This window comes from Ambystoma mexicanum, chromosome 6q (genome assembly GCF_040938575.1).
Source record: "Ambystoma mexicanum isolate Mex_15411 chromosome 6q, UKY_AmexF1_1, whole genome shotgun sequence".
Taxonomy (NCBI): Eukaryota; Metazoa; Chordata; class Amphibia; order Caudata; family Ambystomatidae; genus Ambystoma; species Ambystoma mexicanum.
The window spans coordinates 432198922-432217414 of record NC_090937.1 but is presented as its reverse complement, the minus strand read 5'-3'; the positions used below and the strand labels follow the sequence as shown (position 1 = coordinate 432217414).

Sequence of the window (18493 nt, the reverse complement as noted above, 5' to 3'; positions counted from 1 at the left end):
ATGCTAGAGTCTCCTTTCTGGTCTAAGTTTAGTGAATTCATCATAAAGAGGCATTTGCCCCCCCACCACCCGCCTTCCATGCACCCCCCCCAGGCTCTTGCTGCTTTTATGTGGCATGCTTTTGCTATGCAACCACCGTGGTACACTTTCCTGCCTCTTACTGGTTTGAGATTAAGATACCTTCATGTTCACGGGAGACACACTGGCTCACTTTGCAGAGAGCAACCAAGGAATCTAGTAAGGCGTTCACTGAGGCCAGTCATGAGATAAGGGGTTCAAGAGAGTGGAGTGACTAATGATACCATAGTGATGCCTGATTCCTTCCTTCCTTCCTGAGAGTGATCAATGATGCCAGAGTGTGATCACCATATCCTGAGCATGATCCCTGGGACCAGGTCATGATCACTGATACCAAAGAGTGGTCAATGATAACAGCGTGTGATCAGCATATCCTGAGCATGATCCCGGGGACCGGGTCATAATCACTGATCCCACAGAGTGATCAATGATGCCAGAGTGTGATCACCATATCCTGAGCATGATCCCTGGGACCGGGTCATGATCACTGATACCACAGACTGATCAATCATGCCAGAGTGTGATCACCATATCCTGAGCATGATCCCTGGGACTGGGTAATGATCACTGATACCACAGAGTGATCAATTATGCTGCAATATGATCATCATAGCCGAAGCATGATGCCTAGGACCAGGTAATGATCACAGATATGACAGAGTGATTGATGATGCCAGAATGTGATCACCATATCCAGAGCATGATCCTTGGGAACGGGTCATAATCACTGATCCCAGAGAGTGATCAATGATGCCAGAGTGTGATCACCATATCCTGAGCATGATCCCTGGGACCGGGTAATGATCACTAATACCAAAGAGTGGTGAATGACGACAGCGTGTGATCACCATATCCTGAGCATGATCCCTGGGACTGGGTAATGATCACTGATACCACAGAGTGATCAATTATGCTGCAATATGATCATCATAGCCGAAGCATGATGCCTAGGACCAGGTAATGATCACAGATATGACAGAGTGATTGATTATGCCAGAATGTGATCACCATATCCAGAGCATGATCCTTGGGACCGGGCAATGATCACTGATACCAGAGAGTGATCAATGGCAGAGGAGATTGATCAATACCATTACTGTCTTCTTCGGCCCTCCAATGTTCGTCTTCCAGATCCACCCTGACGAAAGGATCGACATGTTGCCCTAAAACCCTAATGCAGAAAGAGATGCCTGGAGGAAACACATGCTTTGCACAACTAACACAACATAACACGCTAATTGCCATTGCCTACCGGCCGACACAGCTGTGGCCACCTTTACGAATACAATCAAGTGGATAATTGTATGCACACTAGACAGGCATGCGCCACACTTGCCGTACTGTCTGGCTTCAAAAACCAGAAAGTCTGTGCGGATTCCATCATGGGGAATTTGTCCAGAGGCATCATGAAGATGCCTCCACAGAAGCGGACACCATTTAGCATTCTCGAGCTGAGCTCCTTGTGCAAGAAGACGAAAGAGGACGATGCCGGGCTCAAGCTGTCAATCACTCTGTTTACTTCAGTAAGTCACAATATATGCAAATCTACCACATTTGAAGGCACTTAAGGACGAAAGCCTGTCTGACACTCAGGGCGGAAAATGGCTTCCTTCCAGGTGACTGATCTCCAAAAGTGGACAAGCCGGCAGCACCCCTAGACTCGACCCGCATTTAGAAGGTTCTGGACCAAAGGATGCTCTCCTCGCCTGCGCCGTAATGTCTCATGAATAATGTGGGCAGCTTTTCAAAACAGTCACCAATGTACTAGGGTCTGCAAAGCTGATGGCTGTCCTGATGCCTATGAATACTTCATCAAGCAGCACGTGCGCTCTGTCTGCGGAGTCAGATGAACAGGGCCCCTTCACGAGGATGCAATTCTGAAACCCGGGCTAGGCTACTGCTGATCAAGAATTGAGCGATCAGCTGGGTCATGCCCACCCCTAGCGAAGCACCGTGAAAAATAACAACAGCTACACGTAGAGTGCCTGAGGCCCCCTGTGCAGTGCTGGCCATTTTATAAAGCTTGCAGAACATTTTTGGTAGCCATTTGTCAGCTCTGGAGCGAGGAAAGGTTAGTTCTGCACACGTGGCATGTATGTTGCACATGGAACACAGTATTAAATATGCATTATGATTTGGCAGGTGGTTATAATGTGCGGCGCGTACCAATGTAATGGCATCTTGGGATTTTCCGCAATACCAGAGATTCCTATGGCTGCCCCAAGATACCCCTTCTATTACTTTAGATTGGAGTGTGGGTTTCAGTGGTTGGCACAGGGCGGTAAGGCGGTGCGTCTTCCGCAACTGGGTGTCACTGCTGCCGTGCAGTGACATTAACTACGAGGCGGAAGGCAGAATTGTTCCCCCACCCTGAAAATATATGAGGGGGAGCAGTGCCCCCTCAGGAGCCTGAGATCCATGAGTGCATGACAGCAGAGCCTGCCATATCATTTCTCTAGCACTTGATTTATTGTCCGTAGTAGGCAAGGCCCCGCGGGGGAAGTGAGAAGTGAGAGGGCCGTTTGCGCATCAAGATGGCCATCCCACTTGGTGAAGCTGGCTGTTGTTTGCTTATAACATCAGGTATTGTTTTTTATTTATTTTATTTCTAAAACAGTATTACGAGCTCTCATTTCTAAAGTAAAACCCGTTTCTTAACATTAAAACCACCATCTGATTTCCAGAAATAGCTGTATGTTTTGTGTTCCTGTGAGAGTGCGACTTGCATTCGCATCATGCTGAATTAAAATAAAGTCTTGAACAAACATGACTATGGGCAGGTGTAACTATCACAGGTGTGTGTGACACAGCACAGACCTTTAAAACATCAAGATATGGCTCATGCCAAGTGTGATATGATCAGCCATTACTGTGTGCAGGCCCTAATAGCTCTGCATTGTGCTAACTGTGGCCCTGCATTTAGTACTGTGCAAGGAGACAGAAGGTGAGCTGAAAGTCTAGGCATGGAAAACATCTCAACCCGTGCCCCGGAAAACCTGAGCAGTTTGTCTTTGCATACTTTCATACAATTAGTGTCAATATGCAGAACTGTGAATGGATTAGTCCTCTGTGCCTCTCCCTTCAGGCATATGTGTTATTTAAGTCTGATAAGAAAGAGGCATTTTTAATGACAATATAAACACGAGATTCACTTAAAAGCACACGCACGTGTCCTACCCCAACGGGACCCCTTTTACCCAGGCCATTACCCCCCTGCCAAGTTTCCCAGTTCCATGTGTGACACCTCAAGGCAGCCCTTCTTTTTGCTTCCAGTTGCTTGCTCGTTTTTCCTATTGTAACGGTGTGCCTACAAGTCCCAGCATGCAGTGTTGAAAAAAGAAACACACTGGCCCTCATTACGACCCTGGCGGAAATCGAAAAACGATGGCGGAAATGCAATACCGCCATCGAATAGCGCTCGGTGCGATTATGACCCGTCACCGTAAAGTACGATGCCATTAGCGACACCGTAGTGAACGCCAACGCTAACTGCACCAAGTACGCGCGCGCGCGCCATGCCAAACCGTAATTAGCACCATTGCGCAAGGGTACGCGAATTCCGACCCTAGCGGACATGTACTTAACGCCATCAAGCACGGCGGAAAGTACCATTCCGCCATGGTGAGAAGTACGGCATCGCGAATCAACCGTAAACGGCCCCACTGAGTGCCTGTACACCGCTCCCTGGCCACATAGTACAACTCCCCGTAGGTGCAACGAAGTCACAATGCAACCAGTGAAATGTACAAGTCACCCATGCATGCCAACGAACAAAAGAATCACAAGAGGGGCCAATGGGAGCTGCAGGGCACAGATGGCACGAATACAGAAGCTATACCAATGGACATGACCTCAGTCTCCCACCAAAAAACGCACGCAAACACAGGCACCTGTGACCAGCAATATTCCGATAATCACATCATTCCACCAATCCACCTGGCTGACCGGCATCTGTTACACAAAACCTAATCCCCCGCCCCTGAGCATGACATCATTCAAACAGTCATATTGGCAGCCCTCACCCCTGACCTCACTGGGCTTCGTAGGCAAACGCGCCCAGCACAGTACCACGCAACTATACACCGAAGCTGGAACCCAATGCAGATCTCCTCACAATACATCGCTCCCCAAATAGGAATATGCCACATCACTTGCAAAGAAGAACGCTACACGGCCCATATCAGAATAGAAATTTAATGCACAACAAATTCACCAAGCCCATACAGCCATTAGGCCATGAACTCCAAAACACATTTCACCATTGTGGGCTGCATCCGCAATAAATGACCAGCTACTTCTTGTGTGACGCCCTGTTCCTTCATGGTACACAGGGGCTACATTCTCGTACGAAAAGGCAACATGGAAGCGCCTAGAACCGCAGGGCCGTCCCAATAGGGAGGCACTAGTCCAGCTGAAAGGCCGAAATGTTGCTCCGAGCCACTAGTACTGCGTAAGGGCATGTGGCCCATTGGCGATCGTCCCATAAGATCGTAATGCTGCTCCACTGATTAACACGAAGCAGCAGGTGTCGGGAGTAAAACCCATCTGCAGGAGTGGCATACAGATGGCAGTGGCAAAAGGGGAGGAGATACCTGTCAACCAAAAGAAAAGAAAAAGAATAGAATGGCCATCAGAACTACATTCGAACAACTCACTTCAATGATCACACTAAATCCACAGCCATATGCATGCTAGCCCACTCCAAAGGATCATCACCACCCCAAAACCACTTGCGACTCATAACTATCCATATCGAGGTGAAAACACCATCACAAACGAGTGTACCTGTGCATGCGTCTGTGAAAACAGAATCCATCATATGGGATTGGTAACGTGCATGGACACAAGTGTCTGAAGGCGCGTCGAGACAGGGAGGGCTCAACAAGGCCAGATAGACGATGGTCCCACTATGGCAGCCCTGCATCACATAGCGCAGGGGAGGCGGACAGATTCCAAGAAGCCCTGTACATGGCAAACACTGTATCAAATCATCTGTCCATGCATCCATTCATCATTCCCTCATCCCGTAATGATAACGCCTGTTTCCATACTCACATAACATGTGAGAATTCCATTGAGTCTGTGCGTTATGCAGCCTGCAAAATCCACTGTGCCCCAGCACGTAATTCCAGTGTTGTGAAGTAACATGTATTTGGGAACGTCCGGCCTCATCATCCACTTCGCTATTGCGCATCCCAAACTATTCATATCAATCATTGCATCCTCGCCATGGCCCCTGTCCCAAGGACACTGAACAATAGAACGTTATATTTGCAGTCAGACCTGTGGGCATCTCCTCGCCGCTAGCTGAAGACCGAAAGCGCCGCCCTTCGAATTCCTCATTTGCAACATCACGTCGAAAAGGCATCTGTGGCCGCTTGAAATCACAAATTAATCCATCTAGTGCGGCTGTGTGTGAAAATGGCAACTGCCTTCACTCACAAATGGGACGCCCCGCCCGTCGGTGAACCTCGGTACAGTGATGCATGAGGGTCCACCGTTACTCGAGTACTACGTTCCACTGACCCTTCACAAGTCTGTTCGCGACTGCAAAGAATGCATGTGAAACAATGGGACCATAGCCGAATGAACATATCAACCAATGTTACACGGCCATCGGGTACTAATACATGATTGTAATAGCAAGATGCCATTCCTCGAATTGCAGCGTTGTGTGCGGGACGTGCTCGCCCAAAGGGGAGAGCAGCTTGCACAGGTGGAATGAATCACCACAGGTGGAGGCCATACAGCCTGAAAACACATAAATTGCACACCCAGTCTCCTCCCACAACCACACCCACTCCGAAATGCTACCGGCAGGACTCGCGATGTTGGCCCTGGGGGACCTGATAGCACTGCAAGTACTCCAACTCCAAGAAGAAGACGAACACCAACTACAACCGGCCGCACGGAGGAGACGCAGGAGGAGGAGGAGGGCAAGGCAGGGCCAGCAAGGGCTGCCAGCACAGCCACTACCACCACGCAGGCAGCCCGCAATCCCACGCCTCCGAGCACATCCGTTCAACCTCACTGATGAGCAGATCCACACCCTCTACCGTTTGGACCGGGACACCATAGCCGCCATTGTGGACATGACACAGGCTGACCTTGTCAGCATGATAGATAGCCCAACCGCCATCCCACCCCTACTGAAGGTGGTGTCTGTACTCCACTTCCTGGCCACAGGCACCTACCAGCACACAGTCGGACAGTTGCATGGCATTTCTCAGCCACTGTTCTCACGGACACTATTGCAAGTGCTCGATGCCCTCCTGCAGCACGCAGACGACTACATCTCTCTACCACGCTCGGAGCAGGAAATTACCAACACAAAAGTGGGATTCCATGCACTTGGCGGCATACCGGGTTGCCTTGGTGCCATCGACTGCACCCATGTGGAATTGGTCGTCCCACATGCCATGGAGGCCCAGTACCGCAACCGAAAACAATTTCATTCTCTGAATGTACAAATGGTGTGTGACTCCAACAGGATCATTACACATTGTTGTGCCCGATTCCCTGGATCAACCCATGATTCTATGGTCTTGAGGAACTCAACAATACCACGCTACATGGAGCGACACGCAGGGAACAGATCCTGGCTACTCGGTGAGTCTCATTTCATGCATGATGATGTGGGGTATGTGATGCGGCAATGACCTGGCAGGAAGGGGGGGGGGTGCGTACGTAGCAATGGCATTCCACATAATTCGTTTATCGTACACATACAGGTGGTGCCGGATATCCACTGAAGAGATGGCTCCTCACACCAGTCCGGAACCCACGGGACAAGCATGAGGAGGACTACAACCATGCCCACTCACGTACCCGTGTAGTCATTGAACAGGCATTCGGCCTACTGAAGACCCGTTTCCGGTGCCTCAGCAGGTCTGGCGGGGCACTCCTGTACCGCCATGAGAAGGTTGCAAAGATGGTGATGGCATGTGTCATGCTACACAACATGTGCGTACGTAGAAATGTGCCCATGCCCCCTGACGCAGAACTGCAAGCACCTGAAGATGGTCATGATGAGGGTGGGGATGTGGCAGCACCTCAAGGAGTCTGCGAGGCACAGGAGGGCCGTGAAATTCGTCAGCATCTCATAGATGCATGCTTCTAGCACTCACGCCTGGTGGCTGATACATGGACACGGGACTCGTGGCACTGTGTGTGTCTGGTACATGCACAATATGGACTGTACGCCTATGATGGCCTAGTACACAAAGATCATTGTCCACACATCTCATTGGTTGATCGTGCATTGTTTATGGCATATGTGATATCATGTTGAACACCCTATCGACCCGCCACCCAAGTGAGCCCAACACACCCCCTCCACCCTCCTACCTCCCCCCCGAACACCAGTGTCCAAAGATACTCATTGTCAGTGGGCAGTCGCTATTGCAAGCCCCCTCTGCGGGTATCAGGGGCACCCCTGCCTGTGGAGCGCAGGTTCCTCCTAGATCTACGTTGGGGGCTGCCCTGGACGGAACTTGCAACGGATGATGTCTCCGCCTGCTCACGTCCATGCATGTCCCTAAGGGTTTGTGAGAGCTCAGTGAGCACACGGCGCACTGCGGCAAGTTCGGCACATACGTCTTTGGACGTCGCATGCAGTTCCCCCCTGAGGCTCTCGGTGCTTCTCTCCATTTGGACTCTCAGGCTCTCGGTGCTACTCTCCATTTGGACTCTCAGGCTCTCGGTGCTACTCTCCATTTGTGCCCTAAGTGTCTCAGTTGATGTTTCTATGTCTGCCTTAGTGCCCCCACATCCATCGGCATGGTCCTTGAGGAGCGTGGCCAGTTGCTGCTGTTGCACGATTAACTGGTCGAGGGACTGTTGCCTGTGCTGTGCCATGGCCATTTGCGGTGGTGTCACAGAGGGGCTGTTCGCCTCATGTTGCCCTGCCACAGGGCTTGTGGGGGTGGCCAGTCGTCGTCTTGTGGGTGCCCCTGCGTGGTATCCTCATGGTGTACGGGATGGAACAGACAGGGGGATTGGGACAGGTCATGGATGGATCTGACTTCGACATCCCCGTCTTCTGTGTCGGAGCATGCTGCCATTAATGGGGTGTCACCTATGGTGCTGCTGCCACCAGAGGCAGTACCTTCTGTGGCATCCATTGGGGGGACCTGTGGTGGTGCTGTTGTGGGCATGCTGGCTGCTGGGGTGCCTGTTGATGTTCCCTCCTGTGTGCTGCCACTTGATATGTGCTGCTGCCGTGTCTTGATGCGTGCAGCTGAGGTGGAGGGTCTTTGGCCGTCGGTCTTGGCCCTCTTTGCAGGTGTGCTGGTAGGGGTGTCCTGGAGCTCGTCGTTTGGATCGGACCCTGTGGTGGAGTAAAGGAGGGCGAGCGTTATTAATGGGCCTGTGGGAATTGGAATGGCAATGTATCACATGCATTGGGGTGGTACCTGAGGGTGATTTGGGTCGGGGCCTTGGAGGTGCTTTCATTTGTGTGTGGAGTGAGGGTGCAGTTGTTTGGCAGCCTGCAGTTAGGGTGTGCCTGCTGCACGTGTAGTGGGTGTTTTTGGGGTTTTTACTTATTTATGTATTTATTGTGAGTTTTAAAGTGCGCTATCAGGCCAATGTGTGTGGACGTTCTCCTGGCCATGTGTTGCTGTTGCGCTATGTGGACACATGTGAATCACATGATTGGACATTGTGGATTTGGCATGGTTTTATTTGGGCCACCTACCTGATTCTCCGGATGTCTGCACTCCTTTCTCCATCCCTCCGACTCCCTCTATGCTCTCCATTCCAATGGTGGAGGCACAGATTTCTTCCCAGAGGGTCAACTTGATGGGTGATTCCGATCCTCCCCCGGTGGCTGTGGCAATGTTGCGGTTGGCAGAAAGTATGCTACGGACGCGTATCCGCAGGTCGTCCCACCGCTTCCTGCATTGCTGTGGGTTGCGGGGTGCGGTCCCCACCGCACTTACCCGCTGTGCCACCAGGGCCCATATGGCCTTCTTGTTCGCAAGTGCCGTCCTGGTCATTTGCGTGGAGAAGACGGCGGCGGCATTCTCCTGGAGGGTCTCTGTAAGCACGGTGAGTTCCTCACGGGAGAAGTGGACCTGCCGCTTGCGGTCACACGCTTTCTTCGCTACTTTTCCCATTTTTCTTGGTTTCACTAGGGTGGATGACGGGTTGGGATGTGTCTCAGGGTGGTGTTTTTAGTGGTTGTGTGTATTTTGTGGTTTTATAGGTGTACGGCGTGTTGTTTCCCGTTCCGGGCCCATGTTTTTACTTCCGTTTCCGTATATTTACGGTCACCGTACTTTCCAGTTGGCGCTCACTGCTGTGTCCGCTATGATGGGTGGCGGTATTGCACCTAGGGCGCCGTACGGCGACGGTGTGGGCCGTTTTGGGGTCATTTCCGCCATCGCGGACTTTGCACTTCCGCCATGCCGTGGTGCTCGTGCCCGATGGGTCGGAATGGGCCGCACTTTGCTCCATCGTGCAATGGCGGAAACGCTATTTACGCTATGGCGGTCCGGTCAGTCACTTTCCGCCAGGGTCGTAATGAGGGCCACTGTCTCAAAGATTCAACATGTAACTGGGAAACCTGTCAGATATGCATAGCTTGTTTGAGGCATATTACCCTAACCTGTAATGTTAGTTTACTCTCGGTCGCATGTTGCACTTTAGGAGCGAGCGGCAATCCCCATCATGGGACATATTAAAGTAGACATCACTGCGCATAGTACTCGTTTAACTTTTGCTAGACTACTTTGCAGGAAACATACTATAATGGTGCAAATCGAACCATGCAACAAGAACATTTGTATTGTGAAGTCAAGTCATAAAACCTGGGCTCAAGGCCAGGCTTACCCACTTGACCAAACTTTGTGATCTTGGGCAGATCCCTCATAAATCGGTCTTATTTTCGTTATGGCAGAAGACACTGTAAATTGTACACTGCAGAAAAAAATAATAATAATACGCATCTTTTAAAAGGCTACAGTGTTGGTTCGTGTATAATAGGAGTGTTGATTATTGATATGGCGTGCACCACAGATTGAATAATCGCTTATCTTTAACTTTGCTCCTGGCAAAGGCGCTTCGGAGTTCTTACCCGAGAGAACAGCGAATAAATGATGTGCTTCAGATTTGTTGTGTTATAGCCTTTGCCTGGTAGATGGGCCGTGGTTGTGTAAGGAATGTGCCGGCACAATTGTTGTTTTTTCCGCGACCGCCATCCGTCCTAGAAGCTCTAGTCATGCCGTCTCCTTCTGCTACCCAGTCTGGGGGGGGGGGGAGGAAGGGGGATGTGGGGGGACACTTTACTGATAACTCTCACAATGCCTGGGGTGGCTTGCACTGCCGTGCAGACGTGTCATGGACCAGCAATTCTGCGTGGACTGTTCTTGTCTGTGGTAGGGCTAAAACGGATCTGCAGATCCATGATCCACGTTCTGTATAGGCACAGACATAGCAAAACAATCATGGCAAAACGAGCTGCCTAAAACAATGCCAATGGTTGTGATTGATTTAAAAACATGCATACATCTCTTATCAATGTTGGAAGCAAGGGCACCTCTCACACACAATTGCCTGTGAGAACTCTTCTATGAATGCCCTCCCCATAATGTCACTTCCCATGACGTCTCCTAGTCAAACATGGTGCCGTAAGACTTTCCTCACCCAAACACTCCCTCGATAGAGGTGCACGTTGGCACCCCTGTGGCAGGGAGCTTCTTAATGTGTGTGATACCGATGAAAGTTTTCATTTTCTCAGGTCAATTAGGCTTCACTTCGGCCTTCTGTGACTTCTCTGTGTTAGAGTGAGGCGATATGTTTTGTAACATATGTGACTCCACTTGTGTGCTTATGTGGGAAGTCTGCCGGGTCAAATCATTCAACGTGACTTTGAAAAATGCATATCAAAACAAGGTGTCTATACAATTCGTGGCCGGTGGGAAGTTTTCTCTGTGAAAGACAATTCACACAGTTAAACTGCGGCAGAATGAAAACAAGTCAGATGTAAGAACTCACAACACTAACCGTCAATGGCACCACACTTTATTGAAAAAGGAACACTTTGCCCAAATCGGATTTGCAATACTAGAGGGGGTTAGGAATCTCTAAGAGGCAGAGATGTGGGCCTGTCACTCTCCCAAAGAGAGAGACTCGTTGGATAGAACATCAGCATTGTTGTATCATTTGGGAATGACCAAGGAACATTATCCAGAACCTTTGTTTTAATAAATACATTGGATATGTTAGTTTAATTGTCTTATGAGCTCTAAATGTGAGTTAATTGGATATGCTTCTGTTGCTGCTGGTTAGATAGCTCAGCGGTTTGAGCGTTTGCTGCTGAGATCAGAATATGTTCTGCAGGTCGCGGTTCGGAATCCCACCAAGTTCTAGTTGCCCTTTCATCCTTCTGAAGTCGATAAATGAGTACCAACTTTGATTGGGTAATAATAATTGTATATAAAAATGTTCTGTATACAGCACGTTTGAAAAGTGTTATATAAATAGAACATTATTATTATCAATGCAATTGTTTTGATTTAATTCCAAATATTAGGTAGACGATTGCTTTAGTATTTTGTTCTTCTAATTTATAATTCTACGGTGCTCATATTATTTTGACTTCAACTCAATGTTAATAGCACAAGCTCAGTTGCTAATGTGTTTGTGCAACCCAGCACAGTACCTGAGGACTATCTGGCATGGTGGGATCAATATTTTATGGACACTCTCGTTGGGAACTTCTATTAGCGGTCTAGTATCCCATGTTACCAATGATTCATAGTAGGGGAAAGACAAACCATAGAGTACTCTACTAAGTGGTCATGCCCTCGGGGGAGTATGACATGAGTGAGCATAGAACCGTATTACTACTGCGTCACGCCGCGCGTCAACACAAAAGGTGTGTATGCCTGGGTTTTGTGTTGGTGATTGTGACCTGTTGTGTAGTGCCTGTCTGATGTGATGTAGCTCGTGATGTCACATGGAATGTTGATGAGTGAATGATGGAATGTTCTGAGTGAGAGTTCTGTGTAGTTCAGTTACAGCTGGCCTGCCTGGGTGATGGGAGCCTATGTTGTCATAGCTATTGTCCTGTATGTCTTACATGTGAAACTGTAACTAAGAAGCTGGAATAAATTTACATGAAGTAATCCTAAAGAGCCTGGAGCCCACGTCATTACATTGGCGACGAGGGTGGGATCAAGAGGTGAACCTACGCTACCAAGTTGGAGAGGAAGCTCAAGGAACCTGCTGTGGGGGGTGCAGGCCGGACAAGGACAAGGACAATTTGCAAGGTGTTGGACAACACTGCCCCCCAAAATCAGTAAGTCCCATCATCCAGGGCGCAGGGGAAAGGGAGAAAAAAATGAGTAGGTTTGAGAGTGATGCTGCGCCAGAAGGAGAATGGAGAAACTGTGCTCTAATATTGGAGAAGCTACGGTGCATGAGGTGAGGGAAGGAGCTGGTCCATAGGGAGCGGGCAAAGTTATTCCTCGTAATAAAATGGGAAGCTGCTGCCTTTAAAGAAGTGCCCGTTAAGAGAATGGAAACCAAGGGAGTTGGTGCTTCTGAGGTGAATTAGGTCAATATCACTCCAAAGTGGAAGTGTTACATGCGCTCCAAGTCCCCTGTTAGCAGCATAACTGACCAATGGAAGTGGGATTTGACTGTGAAGGAAGACAGGGCATTGAAGGTACAGAAGAGATGTTCTTTCAGAAACATTGTGTTTTCTTTTACTGCTCAGTTAGGTGTCCTGGAGAGCAACAAAGGCACCCACTGAACTGCGCAGGTTGAGGCAAGAAAGGTCTTGATTACTTTGAGGTCTTTGGGGTGACCGTTGGTTTGTTCGGACACTGCAGCAGTTCTCAACCCCATTCCAACCCTCTCTGATGACGTCAATAATAGGTGCTGAGGGAGTCGGCGAGGATATAGAATACTGCGCCTGCTGTGTTCTTATAGAGTCTCTGACGTTTCGCATGGTGAACCAAATTGTATTCCGTGAGTAAAGGACCTGTTTTGGCGGATGCAGCATGACAACGTCACGTGTTAGGATCCGGAAGCAATCGAACGTGAATGGGAACGTGAAGAGTTTCCCCCGGCTAGCAAAATGTCCCGAAGCGGCAAGTGGTGCAGGGTTTCTGCTGATGCATCGATGCCGCTGCGCCTCTGTGATCGAGGCATGAAGTAGCGGCCAACAAGTAAGGTGAAGAGGACAACGTTATGGACTGTCCCGGCATTACGGCTTTATAGTGCTATGTCATTGGCGAATTACAAAAATCTATAGTCCGAGCTCAAAGTCATGGCATAGGGTCGGAGAACTGACAATACAGATCTGTGACGGTTGTGTGAACTGATATTAGTGTGGCATTGGTTGATCGTTGAACTACAATTTCAGCTTTGCTAATTTCGTGAGCGATGCGTCCACCGGAGCTGGCTGCATTCTCAGAAGGTGGCAGGTGATGTTTCGTTACGTCACGTGTGCCGTATTCTTTAAAGTAAAGAAGAAAAATCAAATGCTGTACATTTAAATGTGCTAATAAATGATGGATGGAACGTAGGGGTAAAGGTGTACATGTGGAATCGATGGTCTGGTTTACGGTTGTAGGGGTGTGGAAGTGTCATAAGCTTAGGATTTCGGTAAACGGTGTAATTCAGGTTTTGAGGAAATAGTATAATTTGTTTGAGGATTTCTAGGTTGGAGTGTCATACACCTGATGACACATGGATTTTTTTTTTCTGTCTGCAAAAGATGTTTTTTCTAGTAATGCACTGTAATGGTTGAGCGTACAAGTAGCGGTATGTGTGTATGTGATGCTTAAAACTAACGTTTTCTTTCAGGATTTGGGGCAATTAGAGTTGCATTAAGCAACATGGACTGGTAGTGTTTTTTCAGCAGTGCCCTTTCAGGGTTATGAACATTTAGGTTTTCTTTAAAGCCCAAATGGCTATGGACTTTTAGGTTCCTAAATGTGTTGGTCTTGCTTGTTTTTGTTTTATGCAGCAAGACCTATGGTTGTGGAGTTTAATGGTTAAAATGAATATGTTTCAATCTGACTATGTTGATTGTATATTATGATATTATTTGCATGGGACGGTCAGAGTGAGAGCTCTTTAGCTCTTTAATTGATACCATTCACTCTGAGCACAGTATGTGTGTGAATGTCCGTTTGGATATGGTAAGTAGTTCTTCTTCTGTATGGTATGAAGACTATTTTGGGTGGAGTGCTGCGATGGGAAATGTGTGGTACGATTTTCCTTGGCGCTGTGGTTCCTGGGAGTAGTGCCTTCCCTACTGTGGTATTTGTCTTGTTTGTACTTATGGAGCTGTAGTTGCTTGTGGTTAAGCCCTAACAGCCATGGGTTATAGAGGGAGGTAGCGCCTCTGCTCTAACAGTATAGTGTGGTTAAGTTTTCCAGATGTGTAGGAAGGTTGCAGGAGGTAGCGCCTCCGTTTGTGGTATCATGTTTTCTTCTCATCACAAGGGACATGATGTGTCCGGAGATAATAGTGGGGTGCATGGCTTGGGACGCCTGGTTATGACCCATTGGGATGGGGTGCGGTGGTGTGCCATGGTGATGAGACAATGGTTTTTCATGTTGTTTGTGGTGTTGATTTTGGACCTTGTTTTTGTACAGTGGGTCCAATGTCACGACTTGTGTGAAGATGTCATCGGAGCATTGGAGCGTTTTGTTGTACCAGTAAGTGTTGATGGCATTGGGAGTATGTGGCCAGCGTTCCCAATGTGTTTGGCAGGTTTGTACAGCTTTGTCCGGTGGTATGGGGTCTGTGCCAAGTCGATTTTTGGCTGTGTGTGAGCTGAAGTGTTGATGTGTTTTCATTGTGTGAGTTGCCTTCTGATGTGAGTATGTGGTTGGCTTTTTGGGGGCTTTGAGGCTCGATTGTGCTCTAGAGTGGCAGACTAGAGGCCTGCTGGAGTTCCAGGGTGGCAGCCTGGAGACCCGCATTAATTGAGGCGGGGGCGGGTGGTAGGTGGCGAAGAAGTTATGTGGTGGTGTCAGAACGTTGGTGAAGCTGCCCAGTGTCTGGGCGGGTTTGGTCCTGGGGAGAGAGCCCAGTTGTCTGTTTGTGGCAGGAAATGACAGAGGGAGAATTAGTGATTTTTTGCAATGGGTTCAGGGAATGTAGTTCGTTCTGGTGTGATGTTCTGATGGTGGGTATTTGCTGTGGAAATGTTCGTCTGTGGGTGGTGTGTCACGTGTACGTATGTTTTGGAAGGAGGGAGGTGTGTTGTGTAGTGCATGTATATGACGTGCCCTGTGTATGTGTGGTTGGATAAAGGAGGGAGGTGTCTTGTGTAGTGCCTGTCTGATGTGATGTAGCTCATGATGTCACGTGGAATGTTGATGAGTGAATGATGGAATGTTCTGAGTGAGAGCTCTGTGTAGTGGAGTTACAGCTGGCCTGCCTGGGTGATGGGAGCCGGTGTTGTCATGGCTATTGTTCTATATGTTTTACATGTGAAACTGTAACTAAGAAGCTGGAATAAACTTACATGAAGTAATCCTAAAGAGCCTGGAACCCACTTCATTACATGACCATTCATAATGGATGGTTTGCTTAGCAATGATATTGAAAGACGCAAAAAAAAAGATGTTTATGTTTATTTATTTGTAGCAATATGTGTTGCACCTGAAGACTGGCATCTTTCCCAGAAACGTGTACAGGAAACCCCTACATTGAGTATAGATGCAGGATAACTGTAAACATTGGATAACACTAAAATATGGAATTTGAGTTGAGTAATCTATTGAGAACATGAGTTCTGCAATAGATTACTAATTAAAACATCTACTGGATATCAAATTCATTTGTTGAGAATAATCAGTCCACTTTTTTTGAGACATACATGCATCAGAGGGCCCTATGCTCCCTTTACCCCTTGCCACACAAAAACATGTACAATTTGAAGTATTTTCAAAGTCATTTCCACAAATTTAAATACATCAATACATCGAAGTAATTTACTTTGTGGAAACAACAGGATATGTTCAACTCCCAAGTGTGAGTAATGTTCCAGCCTGCCCGAGACATGCTTTTGTTGGCCAATAGAGGGTCCGGGGGTGGATTCTGTCCCATTAAATGTATCTGAGCCCTGCTGGGAAGCCCCAGTATATTCTTGCATTTGATATAGAGCAGACCAGATAATAAGTACTGATACTACTCAATTGAAAATACAACAGCTCTTCACAATCCTTCAAAACTTGCTGACTGTAAAAGACCACCAGAGTTTTTACCAGACTTTTTAGGTAGTATGTTTTTCAAAACCTGAATGAAGATGGCATGTGAAAAAAAAGACATAACTGCAGTCCGTGCTTTGGCTAGCGAGGTATGGACTGCTCCCATCCAGATGGGTCCATACAAAAAGCAAAAGAGGAACGCAAGATTTTCAGCCAAATAGGCTTTGCTTTCCTGGATGAAAAATAAGTGTTGGAAGTGCCTGACCTGTAACTTCCACATCAGTGAAAATAAAGAGGGCACAACTTAATTGTCCACCATTGGAGAAGGTGATCACCCTTATGAAAACCAGTCAAACACTGCCCAAAGAAACAACCTTCCCTCTCCACAACATAAAAATCGACTCTAGTTTCATGCTGTGCAGAATATACAATACCATTTATTTTGTCTCATATGTTTGTGGTTCTTTGAGTAACAAAAATGAGAGGAGAGAATTCTTGAAATGCACATATATTGGTCCATGTGGGCTTACATATTAGACTTGACAGATTAACTATTTAAGGAAAGTTCCAGAATTGAAAATAAAATGATAGTCCCTCATGTGGTATGCTAGAACTGTGTTCCTCTAGATCTCAATGTATCCCAAAGAGTGCCCTCTTGTAAATAGTTTTATGGTACGATAATATCACTCCTTTTTATTTCTACTCCTTACAGTCACAATGTTCCTGACCTACAATGCACCTCTGGGCAGATGACCATCATTGCTCATTTCAATATTAATTGCAAACGATCTAAAATAATGTCTTTGTAAGCAGGCATGTGGGAAGGTGCATTACAAATCTTCATACATGGGAATAACAAAGAGAGTGTCCTCCTGACGAAGGTCTTTATGAAAGAAAGACTGAAACATAGTGAGTTGTCAGCGTCAATGAGGCCATAAACGTTTGCATGTCCCATGCATTCTTCTGGATCAATGTCTGGAAACGTTCCAAATGTTGTTGGGACTCGAACCATCTATATTTCAAGTGATTCAAGTTTTTCACAGACTAATTTACCCATTGTGCACAATATCTTGGCTGGAAGGCAAGCCCTTGACCAATGTTGATACATTTGCATTCCCTTGCCCAAATCATTGTCAATTATCCTATTTGATCATTTAAAAAAATACAATAATAATTCTTGGCATGGTCATTCCTCCGGTTTTTGGAAAGGACGACACTGGACTCTACCGCACATGCTCTATCTCTGTGGTTAATACACTCTCTACAGGGAAACTTTGATATTCTATCCCCATGAGCTTTGTATTTTAAAGAGCGACTTCCCAAAAACCTATCCGTTTTGTAATAGAAAAGTAAATTAAGTCTTCAGTAGTTACTGTCATGATTTGGCATCAGTAATTTGATAGGCACTGATGTTTCTATCATATCTCATAACGCCAACACTGCGGTCATGTACCCCAAAGCTAGGTAAGGTTAAGGGGACAATGCTCCCAATTGAACCTGTGCTTATGGACGTGAAATCCTGCCAATCGTTTCATATGCGGAGCCAGGTGAGCTGAACTGAGTAGGTGCTATGAACACTGCAGTTAAAGGGAAGAAAGCACCTAGGCAGTGCTTGATGTTGTTAGAAGCACCAGTGAGAACATCTCTGAAGCAATGTTACACTTAGGTCTTCTGGAGGGAATCAAGCAGCACTGGTAGTCGGAGGGATTGCATTGGGTGGTGCATTATAATCTTGGCAAATCCTTTATTATATGAGCACTTGTACTCTTTCAAGATGTATTAATTTAATTGTCCTTTCTAAACATCATTAAAAGATATTAACATAATATTTAGTAATACAATGAGCAATACAACAAAACAAAAGAATGTTATTGCACTTTTCAGGCCCGTTTATGTATTAGAATATTTTCGAAACTGACCATTTCATCTGGACCTGCCAATAATGTCATGCACCCAGCTAGCACAGTCCAGACACGCAGCCATACGTCAGTGGCATCTGGCTTAAAGGAATGGCATAATTGTCTTTCAAAAACAAAGTAATCATTAGTGGCACCTCCCAGAATTGCAATTGACTAAAGACAAATATGCAATAATCCCCCAAAGTTTGGCCTCAAATGTACAGCTTCAGGGAGTTCGGGGCTATGGTTTTAGAATACATCTTTGCCACTCTGCAGCAAATGTTGCAAATTGACAAGAATAGGTTGATGAATGGAAACCTGAGAATGTTCAGCTGAAG

General features: G+C 47.2%; 1 protein-coding gene across 5 annotated transcripts in view; it reads right to left on the bottom strand.

The window, feature by feature from the left end:
• LINGO2 (leucine rich repeat and Ig domain containing 2) overlaps window positions 1-18493 on the bottom strand; it is a 5916036-nt gene that overhangs the window by 1412070 nt on the left and 4485473 nt on the right. The window lies entirely within an intron of this gene.